Below are 20,663 nucleotides of genomic sequence, written 5' to 3'. Positions count from 1 at the left end.
GTGGGTGGAGGAAGAAATTGAACAGCTCTTTAAATTTCATAATTAAAAGCAATTGAACTGAAAGGCTAACAGCAACGTTTTGTTACCCCTAAAAGTTCTTTAAGAGTCAGAACCACACATGGGAAATCCACTCAGATTGTTTCCTATTTCTAAATTTTCTTTCACTAATATTTCTGATAAGAGATGGAAAGATGAATTATAAAGGCAAATAACCAAGTTACTGGACTCTTACTCAGGTTTTGATCAGAAAAAATATAAAGGCTGATGGAGTTGTCAGAAATCTGACAAGGCAGGTAAGAGAGAGAAAAAGGATCTGTGTCCTGGGGACAGACACTCTGGGCTGCATTATAGCAGCAGGTGGCTCTTTACAAATGGTCCTCCTTGGTCAGCCCACTCTAGTTGTAAAAGCTTTGGATGGAAGAAAGAGCTAGTGATACTCCAAGAGACATCAAGACAAGGCTAGCATTTTAATTGATCGTTTGGGGCCAACTGAAAAAATAATAGGTTTCTTTAAATTGCTTATGTATTATGCTATGAAAACTTCCTACAAGGATGCACAGATGGGCTTCAATTTGGACAACTCTGTGGCTGCATATTAAAGGCCTTTGATTTTAATATCCAAAAATGAATAAAACTACTGGTGGGTGTCCTCCTGAGTCATAACGTAATTAGGGAGGATTGGCTGGGTCTGGCTCTCATTTCTTTTTGCTGTTGAATGTTTGCTCTCAGCCAGATGTACCTATGTGGAGAACACAACAATGGATATTTGTGGTGGAGAAAACCAAGGGGATTTTGTCACAGGGAAGCAAGACCGATTAAAGTCAAATATAAACGTGGCTTTGCAATTATTGGGTTTTCTAGAAGAGATCAACTCTAGGTATCCATGGTCCTCCAGGTAAGCCCAAACTTTTCTGCAATAAAACATAGTTTCTTGAGAACTGCCACCTCCACTCTCTACCAATAGGCTCAGTTCCATGCTGGTCATAGATAACTCTAGAAGTAGAGCTGAAAACTAGGAATTCGCACTACCTGCCTTCTCAGGTGCCTCAGTGCTGGCTGCTAATCACCTAGGTTGGTGATTCCTGAGTTAGAGCTTCTCTTTATGATCCTAAAGATATCGTTGCCTGAATGTTGGGTAAGATTTCCATGTGCTTTGCATCCTGTACCTTTCTCAATTGGCAAACTGCATTGTCTTAGTTGAGTTGTTTTAAAACCAAATTCGGCTTTCCTTTTTTTCCTTCCTGTTCCCAAGTAAAACCATTGTGTGGCCCCAATTCGTCACCCTTTCTTCTGTAGACTTCCTTTTCAATGTAATTTTGCAGTTCCTTCCATCAAGTGGTGGAGTCTATTTCCCCAGCCTTGGACTTGACTGCCCTTTTGATCTGCTTGTGCCAATAGAATGTGAAGAAGTAAATGTGTACGATGTCAGCTCTAAGCTTAGTCCCAAGAGGCCATGAACACTTCAGCTTTCTCTACTGCTCCCCTCCCTTCATCCTGGGAACAAGAACAGGCCAGCCTGCTGAACGGTGAGAGACCACCTGGAGCAGAGCCAAGTGAGCTCAGTTGTCCCATCCAAGGTCCCAGGGAAGGTCTACCAAAGTCAGCAAAGCCACCCAGCTGACCTGAAGGTGACATGACTGTCACTGGCTAGCAGAACCACCCACCCATTCCAATGACTCTTGAGGGAGGAAAGGGATGATAGTTGTTGTAAGCCACTAAGTTTTGGGTGGTTTGTTACATGGCAATATCTAACATGCAACTACTATGGCTTATTTCCAATTCTAAACTTTGACATGCACCCTGATATAATCCCTGATGGAATGTGAGCTGGAATCTCCTGCTCCTAGCATAGTATTGAACATTTAGTACACTCAGTACTTTCCATAACATAATTATTAAATAAATTATAACATCGGAATTACACCAGTGAATATTTGGATTGCATCTAACTTGCAATCAGATCTAAGTTTATTTTTCTTATTAATCAACATCCTTCTTTTCTGACCATGTCTCTTTTGTATTCTTAATTTGATGTCCTCTCTGTTTGTTTCCCTTTCACTTAGGCAGAATGAATAATTTGAAAGGTTAATAAGAAGAAACCACATGAACAGAAGGGCAAGTAATTCAAAAGCAAACAAGAATGGAAGGTTTGCCTTTATCTTATAAATTTGATGATGAAATTCAGAGTCACAGAACAATTGTTAGGGGTATTATTGCATAACAATGAATTCTTATGAGACTATTTATGTGGTTTAAATAGCTGCTACCTGTCCTACACTTTATACATTATAATATCTCCTGGGTTTTCTTGAACCTTCGCTCAAAAGCCTAGGCACTAAAGGTAACTATGTCTTTTTTAATTTGGTGACTGGGTCTTTCTGCTTAGTAAAATTCAGGATAGAGCTATAGTTTGTCCAATCTTCTAACACTTTCAAATCTTCAATCAAGGAGCCACATGTTGTTGTTGTTGTTTTATCGTCAACAGTAGCCATTTAACAATATGCGTAGAGATTTCTTTCTTGGGCGTGAAATCTTCTGAAGAGAACACTCTACAAATGTGAAAATTTAGGACTGGACATACCAAGGTACACCATATATATATATATATATATATATATATATATATATATAGCCTTATTTCTCCTTTGGGACAAAAATCTGCTAAATTCCAATATTAGCTTTATGTGGCAAAGCAGAGAGTCCTCTGCCTCTTCTCTGGATCAAAAGCAGTAGTAAGATGTGGGCGTTGGGCAGCTGTTGCCCTCTAAGGAGATGTTGAGGACATCATTCTCTTGGCGTGGCTGAGGGGACTGGCTGCGTGTTTCCCCTTCCTACAGAAACAAGTGAAATGACAATCAGACTGGGCAATTCAGAAAGGGAAGAATAAAGGAGAAGTGGCCTGTGTTCTCTCAATTATCACATTAGGCTGCAGCCATTTAATAAGGCTTGGTGCTTGATTGTGTTCCTTGTCTCCGGAGGTGTAGAGCATTTCCCATCATGGCTTGGCTGTTGAGGCAAAGATGCTGCGAAAGCCTTGTTCTTGTCTCATTCCTTTTCTGCCTCATTAACTTGTTCATTTTAATGATTACATCTTCATAAAGTCTAACATTTCCATATCAAATGTTCCATCCTTAAATTAAGCATTAAAAATAGGAAAGGGAGGGTTGATCATCATACAATCTGTCCTCATCTATTTCAACACTTACAATGATTTCACTTCATTATTTTGGAGGTGTGCAGGGGCTCGTGTACCCCTTTGTCCTTGCCATCTATTAATACTTCACTTTTATTTGTCCCTATATTAGCATACATTTATTGAGCATTTTCTTTTTAAAAATATATATTTTTATTGATTTCAAAGAGGAAGGAGAAGGAGAGAGAGAGATAGAAACATCAATGATGAGAGAGAGAATCACTGATCGGCTGCCTCCTGCACTGGAGATTGAGCCTGCAACCTGGGCATGTGCCCTGACCGGGATTGAAACTGTGACCTCCTGGTTCACAGGTCGATGCTCAACCACTAAGCCATGCCACCTGGGCTTGAGCATTTTCAAAGTTTAAGTGCCTAGCCTAGAGAGTGGCTTTGAGGGAAAGAAAAAAAAACCTTTGCTTGCCTTCCTTCCCTTTAAAGAGCACGAATCTCCTTCCCTAGAAGGGACTAACTTCCAGGAAATCCTGATGAAGAAAGGTAACACACACTAAAGTATAGGAAAAAAATGGAATAAAGGTCCAGAAGACTAGGAGTAGACACAGGAAAGGATAAGTATATTAGGGAGAATCACTAGGCCTTGACTTTAATAACTGGTTAAGATCTATATTTATATTATGTACTTTTCTCTAGGTTTATTAGGCTTACAATTAAAATATCAATAAAATGAAAGCATACTGGTACTGCTTTAATAGGAGCGGCATGTGGAGAGATACCAAAAATAATTGGATACTCTTAGGATGCTAAGGACAGATAATTTTTAGAAAGACAATTAAATTGGTACCTCATTTAAGTATAAATTAGATCCATGGTGAGATTAGAAGATTTCTGGTATGATTTTATTATTCTTCCCAAAGAATAAAAATGCGGCCTGTTGTGTAGGTGTCATCAATTAGCCTTTTAAAAATACCCTACTCTAACAATAGTCTGTCAACATTAACTTTTTCATATCATCCAAGTTAACAGGCATTGAAATTTGATCAATTAAAATATGCTAGTTTACTTTACATGGAAACAAGTATCTCCCTATTCACCAATTGATCTTTTTTTTTTTAACTCTTTATTGCTTAAAATATTACATATGTCTCCCCACCCCCCCCCCCCGCCCCATTGACCTCTCCCTAGTCACTCCCATCCCCACAATTGATCTTTTTAAAATCTAAATCCAGGTCTTGCAATGTTCATGAAAATTTGGTCTGCATGGTGATATGAACTGTAGAGACTATAAGTATAAGAGAGGGGATAGGAAATATGGAGGCCTCTAGGTCCTGTCACCAGCTTTGGGTTTGGGCAGGAATAACAATGAGATCAGTAGCTATAGTGGAAGGAGAGTAAGAGGAAGAAAATGAATAGCTTTCATGTTTTTAAAAAGGGTGCTGTGTTGAGAATAGACTGAAGAGGAGCAAGACTAGAAGTAATGAGATCCGCTAACCATTGCAACAGTCCAGACAAAAGTTGATACTGACTTGGACCAGGTGGTAGCAGTGGAAGGTGTGAGAAGTAGTCAGATTCGGAACCTATTTTGAATGTTGACTCATGTAACTTGCTGACTGGTTGGTTATGAGGTATGAGAGAAAGAGAATTCTTAGTTGACTCCATTCTTTGGAGACTGAACAACCAGAGGATGGAATTCACTGTTTGCTAAGATGGGGAAGGCTGCGGAAAGCAGGTTCGAGGGTGGGAACCAGGAGCTTCATAATGGATGTGCTATATACTATTTGAGATGTCTAACAGACACACAAGTGGAGATGTTAAATAGACAGTTGAATAATTGAGTCTGAAGTTTAAGGGGAGAAATTCTGGCTGGAAAGGTAAATCTCAGAGTCATAAAAATCGAACAGACTAGCTGGAAGCATGTAGGAAAGTAGAGTAGATAAAAAAGAGATGATATCCCAGGACAAAGCTCAGAAGAACACAAATGCTGACAGATCCAAGTGTTGAAGAAGAATCAGAAAACAGACTAGAAATGTGTAGCCAGTATAGTTGGAGGATTTGAGATTTTGCTCTTCTATATTTGAGCAGGGTGGCTCACTGTTTCAGTTTTTAATAAAATATTTCATTAATTTAAAATATAAAGAATATGCAGTGAAAATTCATGTAACCCTTGTGCTTTACGAGTCTTTACTTTTTTATGCACTACAATATTACATGCTAAGGTAGACTCCTCTGTGGACGACTCTGCCTCCATTCTGCTCTTGCTCCCCCCACCTCTCAGGGGTCATCACTGCTCTTTTGAAGTTGATGTTTATCATTCTCATGCACGTTTTTTCTTTAAATACATGTAAATACTTAATTTTTATAATATACATGTGTGCATACATAATATATATTTAAATGTATAAAAATATAATATTTTCCAGGTTTTTAAACTTTCTTGCACAACCTGTACATTGCCTTATACCACTCTTGGTTTGTGTTTACTTAGTAGTATATTTGTAACATACTATTCCTTGTAGTTTTAGATCCTTTTTTAAAATGCTGTACCACAGTCCATTGCCATATGCTGCAGCCTATCTCCCTAAGTATTTTATGCAGGACGTTTAGGCTGTTTCCAATTTTTTCTGTTTCCAATCACGGTGCTGCAAACATTTACGTACTGTCTTTAATGTACCAATGTGTGTGGTTTTCTCTAGCATATAAATCCAGAAGTGAAATTGCTGGTCATCCGGTATGTGCATCTTTCAGCTGATTGAATATTGCCAAATTCTTTTCCAAGTGATGGCGCCAATTTACACTATGACGAGCAGTGAATGAGAGTTCTCTTTGCTGGACTCCTTGGCAAGCCTTAAATCTGAGGAGACCAAATGGCCATTGTTATTAAAATGTTCTTTCTCCTGATTACACAGGAAGATAAATTCACCTTCTCAAAAAGTTTATTATCCTTTCGGGTTTCCTTTTCTGTGAATGGCCTGATCATATCTTCTCCCATTTTGCAATTTTGTCTGTTAATGCTTTACAAATGGGAGAAATCACATTAAATTCTGGTTCTTGCTTTTCTTGTAAAACAAGACCCTGTAGTAGTTGTCAACCTTTCCCCAAGGCAACAGCTGAAGGGAACTGTTGAGCTGGAGCATATGCTTTGCCACTCTCCGGGCTTGCCACAGTCCCAAATACTCCTGGTGGCATCACAGCTAACCTGCTTCACTCATTATGTCATCTGCCTGACCCCTGGAGGCCTCTGAACCGGGGAGCCTGTCCTATAACCACCTGAGCCAGGTGAATCCTGGGTTTCTCTTGAAAATATTTGTATACAGGGTTAGACATTTATTTAAGTGACATGTAGGAATGCTATTCTTAAATACAAATGAACCAACACCACTCAGTTGATGCTACAGACATATCTTTATTTTAGATAATTCCAAAGCATGAAAATCCAGATTTTTTAAAAGGCCAGGGTGATTTTTTCCCCTGTTCCAAAATGCTTCTGTAGGTAGATTTTAAAACTTACCGAAATTCACCATGAGACTTCTCTTACACAGCCACCTCCCATAACACACTTAAAACATACATTATTATTCAGCCAACATATACTGAACAACCTACCATTACAACCCACTTTCTGAAAACATCTACCATATGAAAGAAGTTACATGTACACTTTGATTGTGACAACACTTTTGTCTGATTAAAAAAAAAATACATTCATTAGCACCTGCCTTATTGAAAGGTCGGTACACTGGCAACCCTGGGGAGGGGGGAAACAGAAATGAGAAGGAGGGGGGGAAATGTGAGGGGTTTTGAGTGGCGATCAACAAATGAGATATTCTGGGGCATTTTTTCACTGATGAGAATCTGGGATGCAAGGCTGATTCAAAAGAAGTGAATTATTTCCCCAGGGCACTGTGTGTGCTCTTCTGGTAGCTGCTACCACATAAATATTAATGTGTGTTTTGGATAGCATAGCCTCAGTGACTAGGCTCATTTCAGGCATGGGTAATGTAGTGCAGAAAAACAAGGATATAATACATTATTAACTTCTTGATATTTCTTGTACAAAATAAACTTTAAAATTGAATTTACTTAAACCAATTTATTTCTAATTGCTATATTATTATTATAGCAAAGTATGAAAAATATCAACCTCCTAAGTTCAAATTGAATACTCATCACTCTTTTTATTCTTTCAATAAATATTTATTGTTCACCTACTATGTGCTAGGAACGAGAAATAAAACTGTCAAAAATCTCTGCCTTGTAGAACTTAGACTGTGCTTGCCCAGCCCATGCTTAATACAGCTCTACCCACGGTTGTGTATTCGAATATACCCATGGCTACTGTTTATCGAGTACATCTCTACTCCTCTTAGAAGCTTAACGTTCTGTCTGTCATCGTGCTATTATCTTTTATGTCATCACTCAGCCAGTCGCAAAAAGTGGCAGAATTAGAGATCTAAGGAACAGTAGGGAGAGCATTCTCTAAATGTGGTACCATTTTTAAAAGATACAGAAATAAAGATAATACAGGCACATTTCCTACTCTACTCCAAATCGTTGTGCTTTATCTTCTCCCAGTAGATTTCAGACAGACACATGCTGTTTACAGTTTTTGATAACATCTCTCCTCTGCTGAGGCAAGCCTGTGTGAGGGCAATAGCTTGATCTTCACTTGATGATTCCAGCAACTACACTCAAAGTCAATAGAAGACACAGGAGAAGAAAATCCAAAGGAAATAAGGAAGAAAGATACAGAGGTAAGTGAACAAACAGCAAACAGTGTAAGTAACTGTAAAGATTAGGAAGACTAGCCATTGGGAAGTTGAATTAAGATGCTGGCAGAAGCAAGATGCCTGCGGTCCTGTAACTGACAGGAAAGCGTACAAGTTCCTTCGTGGAGAAAAGTTTAAAGGTCATTAAGAGCTTAAAAGAATATTTAAGGATATTGAAGAAGAGTTTGAAAATGTTGTGTGTGTTTTTTTTTTTTTTGCTTTCTACAACACATTTGATTTGATATCTGAAGAAACATTCCTTGCGTAAACGACCTGAAATGCATGATAAAGTGCAAATATCATCTTTGCAAAATATGGCTGAGCTTCTGGGAATGTTGGAGAAATCACCAGGGACCAGAGCTATAAGGAATCATGCATCTGGAAAGATAAGTATTTATTACAGGGATATGTGAAAATCCCTTGTGTTTGAGAAGCTACATTTTAAAGGCCTATGCATGCAGAAGACAGGAGTCAAACCTGTAGACTAGATTGGAGACCAAAAACAAGAAAAAAGTGTCACTCTTGGTGGAAATCACTGGGAAAAAAAGGTAAAGCTGAGCATAAGACTAAGCATACTTACCCTGGTGTTGGTTCTAGGTGGCGTAGGTAGGTAGATAGATAGATGGATAGATGGATAGATAGATAGATAGATAGATAGATAGATAGATAGATAGATAGATAGATAGATATGACAATGCCTAACCATATAACTGTAGACTCCTTTCAAATTTGAAACTGGAATTCATAGTAACTTATATGACCTAAAAGCCCAGCATAAATATGAATGTTAAATGGCCCCAAATTACCTACAAGAATGGCAATTAAACTGACATGGTATCAATAATGATAGAAACTGAGAAATATTTTTTAAAATATTTCTTGTGAGAAAATACTTGTCGTCCATCCTAGAATTGAATACTCAGAAAAATGATTGTTTTTATTTAGAATGAGGGCAAAATAAAAATGCTTTCAGACATTAGTAACAACAAAAACTGTTCACTAGTAACAAAATTTGCTAAAAAACACAAATAAACAAACAAAAACACACACCGCACCTTCTAATATTATACTTCAGGAAGAAGAAAAATAATCCTTGAAGCAGAGTCTGAAACTCAAGATAATGGTGAACAAAAATCTGGTAAAGCTTAGAGGAAAACGAAATAACATTGACTGTTTAAAAAATAATATTAACAATAGTATCTCAATGTGCAGTTTAAAATAGGAAAAAGACCTACCTCTCAAGAAAGATAGAACTTGTACTATGAGGCAGCAATGCTTATAAAGACTTAATAATTTATACAGTGCCATATTGGCACATAAATATGTAAATGAAGCTATGAAGCAGAAAAGAGAGCCCAGAAATAGCCAACTTGTATGTAGTAACTTGATATTTGCTGTGGCAGATCAGTTGGGGCGGGGGGCGGGGGCGGGAAGATGGACTGTTTAGTAAATTGGTTTTACAGATGGGGAAAAAAAAACTTGAACCATGACTCACATCATACACAAAATTCAGATGGACCTACAGGCGGAAAGCAAAATTTCTAAATGCTCATAAGACAATATAGGAGACTATTTTAAACCCTTGATTTCACAAAAAGATTTCACTAAGACCTTTAAACAAAGCACAGGTCATAAAGGAAAAGATAAAAAAAGTCAAAAATTATATCTGGAATTGGTTATCATCAAAGACACCATAATTAGAATAAAAACACAAGGCAATAATTGGGGAAAGTTATTTACAAAATGCACAACTGTCCAGAACTCAGCAAAGATGTCTACACATCAACCATGCAATGTCAAACCAAGGGAAAAAAACAAAAGGCAGTTCACAGAAGAAGAATCATGAATGATTCATAAGCAAATTAAAAGATGCTTAAATATACCACTGATCAAGGAGAAACAAAATACAATCACTGTAAAATATCGTTTAACCTCCAACAAACCAGGGAAACAAAGGAATAGCTGGCAGCAGCCAGTATTGGGGGACACGTGAGGCAGGGAGAATGCCCTTAGAATGCTGGGGAGAGTGGACATGAGCACCACCCTTAGGGAACCAGTTTCCACTCCTCCGTCATGTTTAACAACTCTTTGATGAGTCAAATAACTCTCGTAAGAATATACTCCATGAGTGAGAGAACATATCCAGTTGGAAATGATACTTACACTTTAAAATAAAAGTAAAGCAAGAAAACACTACATTTGGTATCTTCTATTCTTTAAGCTAGGTGGCGATTGCAGAGGGTGTTTTATTATTTTTCTGTAAACTGTGGCCACATGGTATATGTAGTCTTTGGGGGAAAATGAGTTGAATATTTGAAACTATTTGTGTGTTGATCTCTGTTATCATGCATAAGTAAATCAATTGGTAAACTGTAATTCACATCTCATAGTGTCTTCAGAGCATGGATATGGTGATTCTAAGTCAACCTTCCTACAGTCCTGTGGTAAAGGCGACCTCCTCCCCATACAGAGGCAGATCTTGGAATTGGGAACAGGCTTCCTTCCACGCCACCGCATTTCCGTCTGAGAAATCGATTCGTCTTCCCATTCTCAGCATAAGCAGCGGAGGCATGCAGTTTTCCTGGGCGCCAGACTCCATGGTGAGGTGAGGCACTTCATCGATTTTATACATACTCAGCTTCTTTTGAGAGCACACGCATGGCCAGAGTGCCACGGTGTGACCTATTCAAACACCAATAATCTCACAGAACCTGGAACAACACTCACTTTAGGACCTCAGATACTGCCTCTGGGTCTGGCTTCTTCTTCTTTTTTCTTTTTAATATATACATTTTTTTATTGATTTCAGAGAGGAAGGAAGAGGGAGAGAGATAGAAACATCAATGATGAGAATCATGGATCAGCTGCCTCCTGCACACCCACTACAGAGGATCGAGCCTGTAACCTGGGCATGTGCCCTGACTGGGAATTGAACTGTGACCTCCTGGTTCATAGGTCGACGCTCAACCACTGAGCCACACTGGCCGGGCTGAGTCTGGCTTCTTATACCAGACTTCTTCTCTTAGGATGGATTCTTCTACAGACAGGCTCTGCCCTGCCCACTACCCCGCCCACTCTCCTCTGCCAGAATATCCCTCAGCTTCCACGTATTTCAGTCAATGTCCATAGCTCCTGGAGAGGGAGGCTCCCCCACGCAGTCTTTGCTTGGGCCCTGCAGGAATACCCCACTATAAGGATATCACCTTTGTTGTTACAGTGAACAGAGCGGAGGTCTAGATTTTGATGGTTTCTATTTGATTAGAAAATTTCCAACATCTTCAACTTTATGTCAGTCTTGGCATTGGATTGTTTAGTTATTCTTATCGTTATTTCTTCTTTTTACTTTGACATGAAACAATTCTGATAGTCATTTCAAGTGGAATTAGTCATTACTTAATGGCAGATGGTTGCAGAGAACATGGAAAGGGCAGAAGCTACAAAATAATCCCCAAACCTCTTGCCACCCCCTCAGAAAGCGTTAGTTATACACAAGTTAGAAGCGCTCCTTTAGATATGGATGACTCACTGCATCTGTGCCTCTTTCATCACTTTCACCCTTAAGGTTTTCTGCGGTATGAGACCAACATCACTTTGGCCTGCAGCAATGAGTTCATCTTGTTGTTTTTCCATTTTACGCAAAGACGTAATACAGTCTCAATTTATTCCTCTGGACAATGGTTTCCAGACTTCTTAGCTGACAACCCTACATTTGGTTTGATGTAAAGACTCATAGTTTTCCAATAACTGTTAAATGTTACAGAAATATTTTTAAAAGATAAAAAAAAAAGGAGTTCTGCTAGTTTGAGGCAGAGTTGTTGTAGATTTGAAAAACCATGGGTGAAAATCACCGACAAAGTACATAGGAAAGCACACAAGTAGAATGTAAACATGGCCCAATCAGGAAGTCACTGTTTGGTGTACCGCCTTCTGACATGAACATCACTGTGCCTGCATTCTCTCCAGTTCAGAATTACAAAGCCTGCAGCCCGAGGCTGACATAGTCTGTTCCAGGAGGGCTAGTCATTCTTTTGTTTGTTATATTATTCATCAATGTCACAGTCCTAAACTGATTCATATTTCAGTAATGAAAGAGAAACTTAGCTGTGGTTCTTTAAAAGAAAAAAGCAATACAAAAAAAACAAACACAAAAAAAAAGCCCAAAAACAAACAAACAAAAAAAACATGTGTTTGCCTTCAGCTATGTTTTTGATAGTTTTCATAAAATTTGGGATTTTTTTCACAGTAAAGAGGATCCTCATTAGGAAGATGCATCTGTTTACACTAACTTTTCCCAACAAATATAGGAAGTGCATTAAAAATGCAAAATATGATCTCTGTACTTGTCTCTCATAGAAACTGCTAAATGTTATCATCCATAATGCACAAGTTAGTCACTTTTTGCATGTTTCCATCTTCTCATTGCTTCCTTTTCTCAAACTGAGAAAATCAAGTTGGCAAACTGAAATGTAGCAAAAGCTTCAGGGGGTGGTTTCTTGGTCTCTGAGCCATTGGCTTATTTAGCATGGAATAAACTGCAAAAGAAGAGAATATGATTAATGCAAACAACCATATTTGTAAATCCAAATCACCCCCTTTCCTCAAATAACCTTTAACAAGGATCAGACAATTACCACATGTCCTATTCCACTTAGCTTCATAAATCGGCTGTGTTAATTGTTTTGAATTACTATTATTTTCTTTTCAATTATAAAATAATTCTTGGTCTTTTTTAAATGTTTGAAAAATAGAAGAAACTAAAAAAATACTAACATCTCTTGAATATTTCACCTTCTAGAGACAATAAAAAGCTTCTGCACAGCATAAGAAATAATTAACAGAATGAAAAGGCAGCTTACAGGATGGAAATATCTGCAAGCCATATAGCTTAAAAAGGGTTTGTATCCAAAATATATAAGGAACTCCTTTAACTCAATAGCAAAAAATAGCCCTAATAACCTGATTTAAAATTGAACAAAAGAATTGAATAGACATCTTAGGCAAAGAATGCATACAAATGGACAGCAGGTATATAAAAAGATGTCCAGCATCACTAATCATAGGAAAATGCGAATAAAAACCACAATGAGAGCCCCGTACTGTGTGGCTCAGTGGTGTGGGCTCCATCACCGATAGGGGGCATGCAGGAGGCAGCTAATCGATGTTTCTCTCCCTCTCCCTTACCCTCTCTATAAAAAATCAATAAAAACATATTTCCATTAAACATACAATGAGATATCACCTTATACCTGTTAGGATGGCTATCATTTAAAAAGTTTTAAAAAGATAATAAATGTTAGTGAGGATGTGAGAGAAAGTGTTCACTGTTGGTGGGAATATAAATTATTATAGCTGCTATGAAAAACAAGTATGGAGGTTCCTCAAAAAACTAAAAATAGAAATGCCATATGACCCAGCAATGCCATTTCTGGGTATCCAGAATAATTGAAATTGGGATCTCAAGGAGATATTTGCACTCCTGCGCTCACTGCAGCATTATTCACAACAATCTGAATAAAGATGGATAAAGAAAATGTTGTATATACATACGATGGAATATTACTTAGAATATTAGAAAGAATATTAAATGTCCGCCTTTAAAAAGAAGGACATCCTGCCATTGGTGACAACATGAACAAACCTAGGGGCCATCATGCTAAGTAAACAAGCCAGCCACAGAAGGACAAATACTGTGTGATCTCACTTATATGAGGCACGTAAAATAGTCCAACTCATAGAAGCAGAGTAGAATGGTGGTTGCCAGAGGCTGGGGGGTGGGAAACGGGGGAGTTGCTGTTCAACAGGAATAAAGCTCCACTTATTGGCTGTGAGGACCCACTGTGTCTATAATGGAAGAACTGCTGTGCTGGAGACACGCTTATGGGGCAGAACTTGTTTCAGTGGGGCTTTGGTGCTCACTGAGTCTGCCTCTTGAATGTGTCACTTATGGATATGAGAAGTTGAAATCTGGTGTCGTCTCACACTGACCACTAGATACACTAGCTTCTGGATCTCCAATGGGGTGCAGGTCAGCTACTGTCTGAGGCCACCCGGCAGGAGCTACAGCGAGATCTGCACACAAGATGAGTAAGTCTTAGAAATCTGCGTATAGTGTTTAAGAATACTGTGTGGTACATAAACTTTTATTGAGAAGGTAGATCTCCTGTCAAATGTTCTTACCACAGTAAAAGAGAGACAAATAGATTTTGCCGTGTAACACACATTCACGCTCTCTCCGTTGGATTTTGTTTTTGCTTTTGTTTTGTTTCCAAAACAAAACTGGAGCTCTTCAATGCTGCATTGCCACTGAATTACCTTGAAATGTAAAGTTCATACTTTTTTTGTGTGAGCTGGCACATTGTTCTTCCTCTTGAATTTTAAAATCTGACTTTGCTGAGGGGGATTTCATTTTCTCTCATCTGAAATTACAAACAGATCTCTTCCGTGCCTGAGTTAGGCATGAAATGGAGGTAATTAAAGATGAGTAAAGCTAAAAGTTCCCTGAGCAAAATCGAAGTAACAAAAAAAAATTAAAAACTGTCGTGACTGAAGTAGCATTACTCATAAATCTTCCGGGGGATTGTGCCTTTGTTTTTTGTTTTAATTTCTCCCCTGTTTTCTTTGTCAGTGTAGGATAAGAACAAAATTCAAGACAGAGAGACTGGTCAGAAAAGATTGCAAGCAGGTGGATCATTGCAATGTGTTGCACACCCCCCCCCCCCAACAACCCTTCCTCATTCCCTATAAATGCGTGCTTGTTTGCCTAGCAAATGTGCATAAGGTGCTCATGGTGTGCTGTTTTATAGCACTCAGATGCCAGTGAGTCAGGTATAGGCAGGCAATCGCCAATTTATGAATTCCGAACCTACTGTCAATGCCTTCAGCCAAAGACCACCGGGACCCCCGTGTAGTTGAACAAGTTGGATTTATTACTCACTGCAGTGGGAGAGAACATACAGCATCGGGAACTGTGGGGTGTCTCAGAGGGAGTTAGAAAGAGCCTGTTATAGACTTGGACTTGGATTAGGTGATTTGGGAGAGATTCTAAGCAAGCAGAGTTTGCTCTAGATTGGATACTTTTAGAGAAAGAGGGCATTTCTATGAGTATTTTGTGGATAGCACAACAATCATGTTTTTTTGTCTGTGCTTAGACAAAATGATGAAGTGGCCTTGTTCTGTTTCATTTTCTCATTGTCTCAGGGTGACCTTGTCTAAGGTTAGAAATTGTTTATGTCCAACAGGAGAATAAAATGACCTGGCTCTGAATGTCAGACCAGCCAAGGTCTCCCCAGGAAAATCAGATCTGTTCCTGATGTTAGGGAATGCTGTGGTCTCCCCAGCCCCGTTCCTCCTCCTCCTCCTCCTCCTCCTCCTCCTCCTCCTCCTCCTCCTCCTCCTCCTCCTCCTCCTCCTTCTCCTCCTCCTCTTCCTCCTCCTGACATTCTTGAGTAGGACTCTATTAATATTTCCTAATGATTTTAAAATTACAACATAAAATTTAAGATATCTCATAGGTAGTTAGAAGATCACTGATAACACACAGAGTCCAGCTGGAGAAATATTTCAGCCTCAACAATTTTTTTAAAGAAATATAACATATTATAGTTGCTTATGTGAATCCTTCTCCTCCTCCTCCTCCTCCTCCTTCTCTTCCTCCTCCTCCTCCCCACTCCTCCTCTTCTTCCTTCTCCTCCTCCTCCTTCTCTTCCTCCTCCTCCTCCCCACTCCTCCTCTTCTTCCTTCTCCTCCTCCTCCTTCTCTTCCTCCTCCTCCTCCCCACTCCTCCTCTTCTTCCTCCTCCTCTTCTTCTCCCTCCTCCTCCTCCTTCTCCTCCTCCTTCTTTATTTTTTCTGTGCTGGTTTGAACAGGGACTCTCCTCCCTATAGGGTTAGAGTCACTCTGTTTCTTCACCCAGCTTTGCTTAAGGTGATGCACTTTCTTCCCTTGCCACCTGCCCAGGGACTCCTCCTGCACTGTGGCCTCTAACTGAACAAGAACAGAATCAAGCCCCTTGGATCAGGTGAGGAGACAGGTATACTGCATGTGGTACCTCACTGAAAGTTAGAGGTTCCTGGGTATTCCCAGCTCCTCTTTTTCCCTCACTCCTCACAGTTCAGCAATTTGCAATCATTCATTCTATGGACTTGCCACCATTCACTTCTATCCATCTCCATTGCCAATACCTTAGGCCAGTCAGTGGTCGGCAAACTCATTAGTCAACAGAGCCAAATATCAACAGTACAACGATTGAAATTTCTTTTGAGAGCCAAATTTTTTAAACTTAAACTTCTTCTAACACCACTTCTTCAAAATAGACTCACCCAGGCCGTGGTATTTTGTGAAAGAGCCACACTCAAGGGGCCAAAGAGCCGCATGTGGCTCGCGAGCTGCGGTTTGCCGACCACGGCCTTAGGCCAAGCTACTATTCACCCTCACTGGCAGCATTAGCCACCTACTCTTCCTGTTGTCACCCATGACCCTTACAACCCTCCCCTCTACACTGCTTCCAGAATAATCTTCCACAAATGCAATTCTGAGGCCCTTACTGCCTACCTTTAACTCTCCATGGCGTTTATCTTAGACTTCCTAACTTTAAAGACCACTTCCAAATTCAAGCCAAGTAAATAAAATGCCTTTAGTGTCATGCTGATGTTCTGTAAAAATGTTGAGTTCTGTTAGACATAGCCAACACTTTGACTTCTCTTTCCTAGGCCTTTCACTCCCAGTCCTTCAACAAAACACAAGATGATAACATCAGACATTTTTTAGTAAATAAAAACATGGTGTAAATCATATAACACAGAAGCATTTGTATCCCAATTCTTGCAATATGGGTTGTTAGTTGCTGTAAAGTGATGATAAAGGGAGGTTGTAGACTTCTTCATATGTCTTTGAAAATCATTTGGATGGTCCCAAATGTCTGGCATTGGAAACCCAGATAGCATTTGGTTGTTGTCCATTCCAATAGAATTTGGATGATTTTTTTCTGACAAATGCTAATATCCTGTGTAATTCTCTGCAACAAACCATCAGTGCATGAAGAAATTATTCTGAATGAAATGGTTTTTATGAACAATGAAAGTGCTGGAAGTAGAAATTCAACTGATGATTTATAAAGGACGGATCATTCAATATATTAGAACTTTATGATCTCTGAAACTTGATTATCATGTTAGAGCACTCAAAATTTATCTTAGGAATAAGAATGTGTGTTGTACCTCAGAATTTATAAATTCTGTAAAATTTATACCTGAAATACCTGTTCAATTAACTTGTTTTACTTGAGTCATCCAAATGATGTTAATAAAAATTAAATTATTCAAAAATGCAAATTTACTTAGCATTTAATAAGTGCATTCTGCTACCCTTCATATTAAATGATGATATTTAAATGAGGAATAAGGATTAATTATTTTCTGCTGAGAAACTGCAATTTTTTTCTTTAAAAATTTTCCTACAATTTCTAAAGGTTTTTGCCTAGCTTTAAGCATCACAATTTTTCCATTTTTGAGATGATAGCCCTTTTAATGTTTACCATCATCTTTTGTCAGAAAAGACAGGTATTAAATAAACTTCTCAATAACCTTTAAAATAAATCTCCCTTATCCAAACAAATGTTTGTCTTATTCATGTGAGATAATAAGACAATTCTCAAAATTTGGAACACTAGTGAATCAGTAAGTCTTTTAAAAAATATATTAATAAAAATATAAAATTTATGACCCTCCAAGGGAAAAAAAAAGAACAAACTCTTTGTAAATAGCAGCAATTTGTTCTCTTTTCTTTGCTATTTACTAATGTATGATGGCTTCAACTCATCTCAACGTGTGTTAAAAATTAGAAAGCATAATCAACAGATTTTGGGCTATTGCTATCACCTTGATATTAGGAAGTTAACAGCAACAACCCATGCTTATCAACACACACACAAAAAAATCAAAACCTGTGACAAACACAGACATATTTTAAATCTCTAGTAGTTCTTGACTATAGGAAAGTCAGCCTGACAGTCTCAAGTAGGGCTCTATTAATATTTCCTAACAATTTTAAAATTACAACATAAAATTTAAAATATCTCATAGATAGTTAGAAGATCACTGATAATACACAGAGTCCAGCTGGAAAAATATTTCAGCCTCCACAAAGTTTATTTATTTATTTATTTTTTAAAAATATATTTTATTGATTTTTTACAGAAAGGAAGAGAGAGGGATAGAGAGTTAGAAACATCGATGAGAGAGAAACATCGATCAGCTGCCTCTTGCACACCCCCTACTGGGGATGTGCCCGAAACCAAGGTACATGCCCTTGACCGGAATCGAACCTGGGACCCTTGAGTCTGCAGGCTGACGATCTACTCACTGAGCCAAACCGGTTTTGGCACACACAAAGTTTATTTTTGATAGAAATATAACATATTACAGTTGCTTGTGTGAATCCTTTACTCTGGATTAAACTCTGAAAATAGAAACTGTGCTTCTTTCTACATTTTGGAATCCTTCATTCTACATAGAAATTTGCTGTACAAAAATGGTTAAGTGAAATGCAACATGTTGCCAAATGAACATAACAAAGTAAAAGGAAAATTAGCTAAACTCCAATATCCATAAATATGTTAGGATTTTCATTTTGGCTTACATATAAAGTATAATTAGTTCTTCAATTTCACAGTGTAAAAATCAAAATGAATTAAACAGAAAAAAATTCTAAAGTACTATTTCCCTTCCAGTCTCATCAAAAGATTAAAATCTGTTTATCTAGAGCATTAAGTATTTTCCAAATGCTTTCCAAGCATTTAATTTTTGGTTTATTGTTGTTAGAGTCTGTCATCACTTCGATGTGGCAGTTGACGAGACAAAAAGCTATTCAGCATGAGGAAAACTAGTGGCAGAGCAAGCAAACAAAATGAAACAAAAAATATACACACAGAAAGCCCTCATGATCAATGCGGTCCTTGCGGACTTTTAGATTGACGTTTCTCAAATCCTTTAAAAAACAAGACAGATGATAAATAAACGCCTCCCTTGTTAAATAACAATGGCAAATTGACTTGCTCTGAGAATAACCTGTAGGAGTGAGAGGAACTAAGACTTCCTTGGTTCTGACTCTGAAATCTACACTAAATGTGGAAGTTGAAATAGATAAACAAAGCTTCAACAAAGGGGCGGGGGAGGGGTGTTGGGGAGGGTTGAGAGAGAACTAAAAAGAAAACATTAAGAAAGAGAAACAAAACAAAAAAAAAACTCTTTACAATATACCCCGGGAGCCATTTATCATTCCTTGATATAACTCGGTACTTAAATTGTCTCTTAATTATCTGGGCTGCAATTTATCTCCTGGTCGACACATTTTGGGTAGAGCCCAGGCTAGACCAGAACAAAATAGTGATCAATGGGACTTAGTTCCCTGATGTGCTATTGATTACGTATAAAACAAGAACCATTTAGGGTTTATCACATTGTTGAAGAGTGATTTTTGTTTCCTTCCGCAGATGCAGCCATTAGTTAGGAACACAACATATGGCTGGAGGATAATTAAGAAGCTGGTGCTTCGGAGAATATGAGTAAATAAAATGGAGAACGCAACAGCTTTCAGCCTGGCCCCTAGTGGTCTTTGTAACAGAACTTTGGCCCATGAACTGTAGATCTAATTAATGACGTGGGGAACTCTGAGGGAAAAAAAAACAAGTTTAGGGAAAAGAGAAGAGGAAATACAGAGTACAGTTTGCACATGCCAAGTGTAAGGTGTTTATTAGACACTTGTGTATAGGGATCAAATAGAATTTGCATCTGGTTTAAGTCAAATTAAAGAAAAAGGTTAGGGCTGGAGATAGGAATTTAGGGGTTACGCATATAAATGGTATCTAAAGTCCATTGGGAAACAATGAGATGACCTGGGAATAAGTACAGGAAATAAAAGATAATGGAGCACTGAGCCCTGTGGTTCTCTAGCATCTGATATAGGAAGAAGGGGGGGGGGGGGAGGGAGGGGAAAGAGACCGATGGGCAGTAGCAAATAAGTAAAAAAGAAGAATGAGTGATGCTCTGCCAAACCAGTACAGAGATATTCCAAGGAGTGATTAGTAAAGCCAACTGGCAGTGAGAGGCCCAGTTCAATGAGAGCTGAGAACGGATCATGATGCTGGGTAACATGCAAGTTGCTGGTGACTTGAAAAGTGATGGGGGGACTTGCGTGGAATGAGAGTTACCGAGGAAATGAACATCACAACTCTCTCAAGATGTTTTGGCATAAACAGGAGCCGAGAAATGTGACAACTGAAAAGGATCTACTCCAAATTGTCATTTTTATTTATTTGAAAGTTGTACAGCATCTGTGTATGTGGCATGGGGAAGAAAAAGTTGATAACAGAGAAATGAGCAGTTTTAGAGCAGGTAAAAATGGTACTCAGAACGAGCAACTTCCAGGTTTCCAAATTGTTTATGGACTGAGGAGGAATTAGCCCTAAATAAAAGCCAGATTGCTCACGGTTCATAAGAGGAGAGCAGCTATAGAGAATGACAAGGACAATAAGACAAGAAAAGTCTTAATCACTAGGGTGGGTGACTAAGCGAGGGTGGAGGACAAGATAATCGGAAATGTGATTATGAAGGAATCAGGTGGGAGTTAAAGCTAATGAATGAATCATCTTGTCACAACCCACTCTCCACAGGCAGTAATTATTACAAGTTTCCAAGATGTGTTTTACACATTCTCCTGAATGAGAACAGAGCACTTCTTGTCTCTGGTCATAG

General features: G+C 38.5%; 1 long non-coding RNA gene across 2 annotated transcripts; it reads left to right on the top strand.

The window, feature by feature from the left end:
• The first annotated feature begins 2,266 nt into the window (after positions 1-2,266).
• LOC114233587 (uncharacterized) lies at positions 2,267-19,491 on the top strand. Of its 2 annotated transcripts, none has more exons than XR_003619731.2 (5): positions 2,267-2,341; positions 7,724-7,899; positions 10,305-10,519; positions 15,871-15,931; positions 19,403-19,491. It is a non-coding gene; the product is annotated as an uncharacterized LOC114233587 (long non-coding RNA). The 2 variants fall into 2 exon arrangements; XR_003619730.2 differs by having other exon boundaries at positions 2,287-2,341; positions 7,721-7,899.
• The last annotated feature ends 1,172 nt before the right edge of the window (positions 19,492-20,663 follow it).

The sequence above is a fragment of the Eptesicus fuscus genome, chromosome 14, assembly GCF_027574615.1.
Source record: "Eptesicus fuscus isolate TK198812 chromosome 14, DD_ASM_mEF_20220401, whole genome shotgun sequence".
Taxonomy (NCBI): domain Eukaryota; kingdom Metazoa; phylum Chordata; class Mammalia; order Chiroptera; family Vespertilionidae; genus Eptesicus; species Eptesicus fuscus.
The sequence above is the reverse complement of the archived record's forward strand: the minus strand, read 5'-3'. Positions and strand labels throughout refer to the sequence as shown.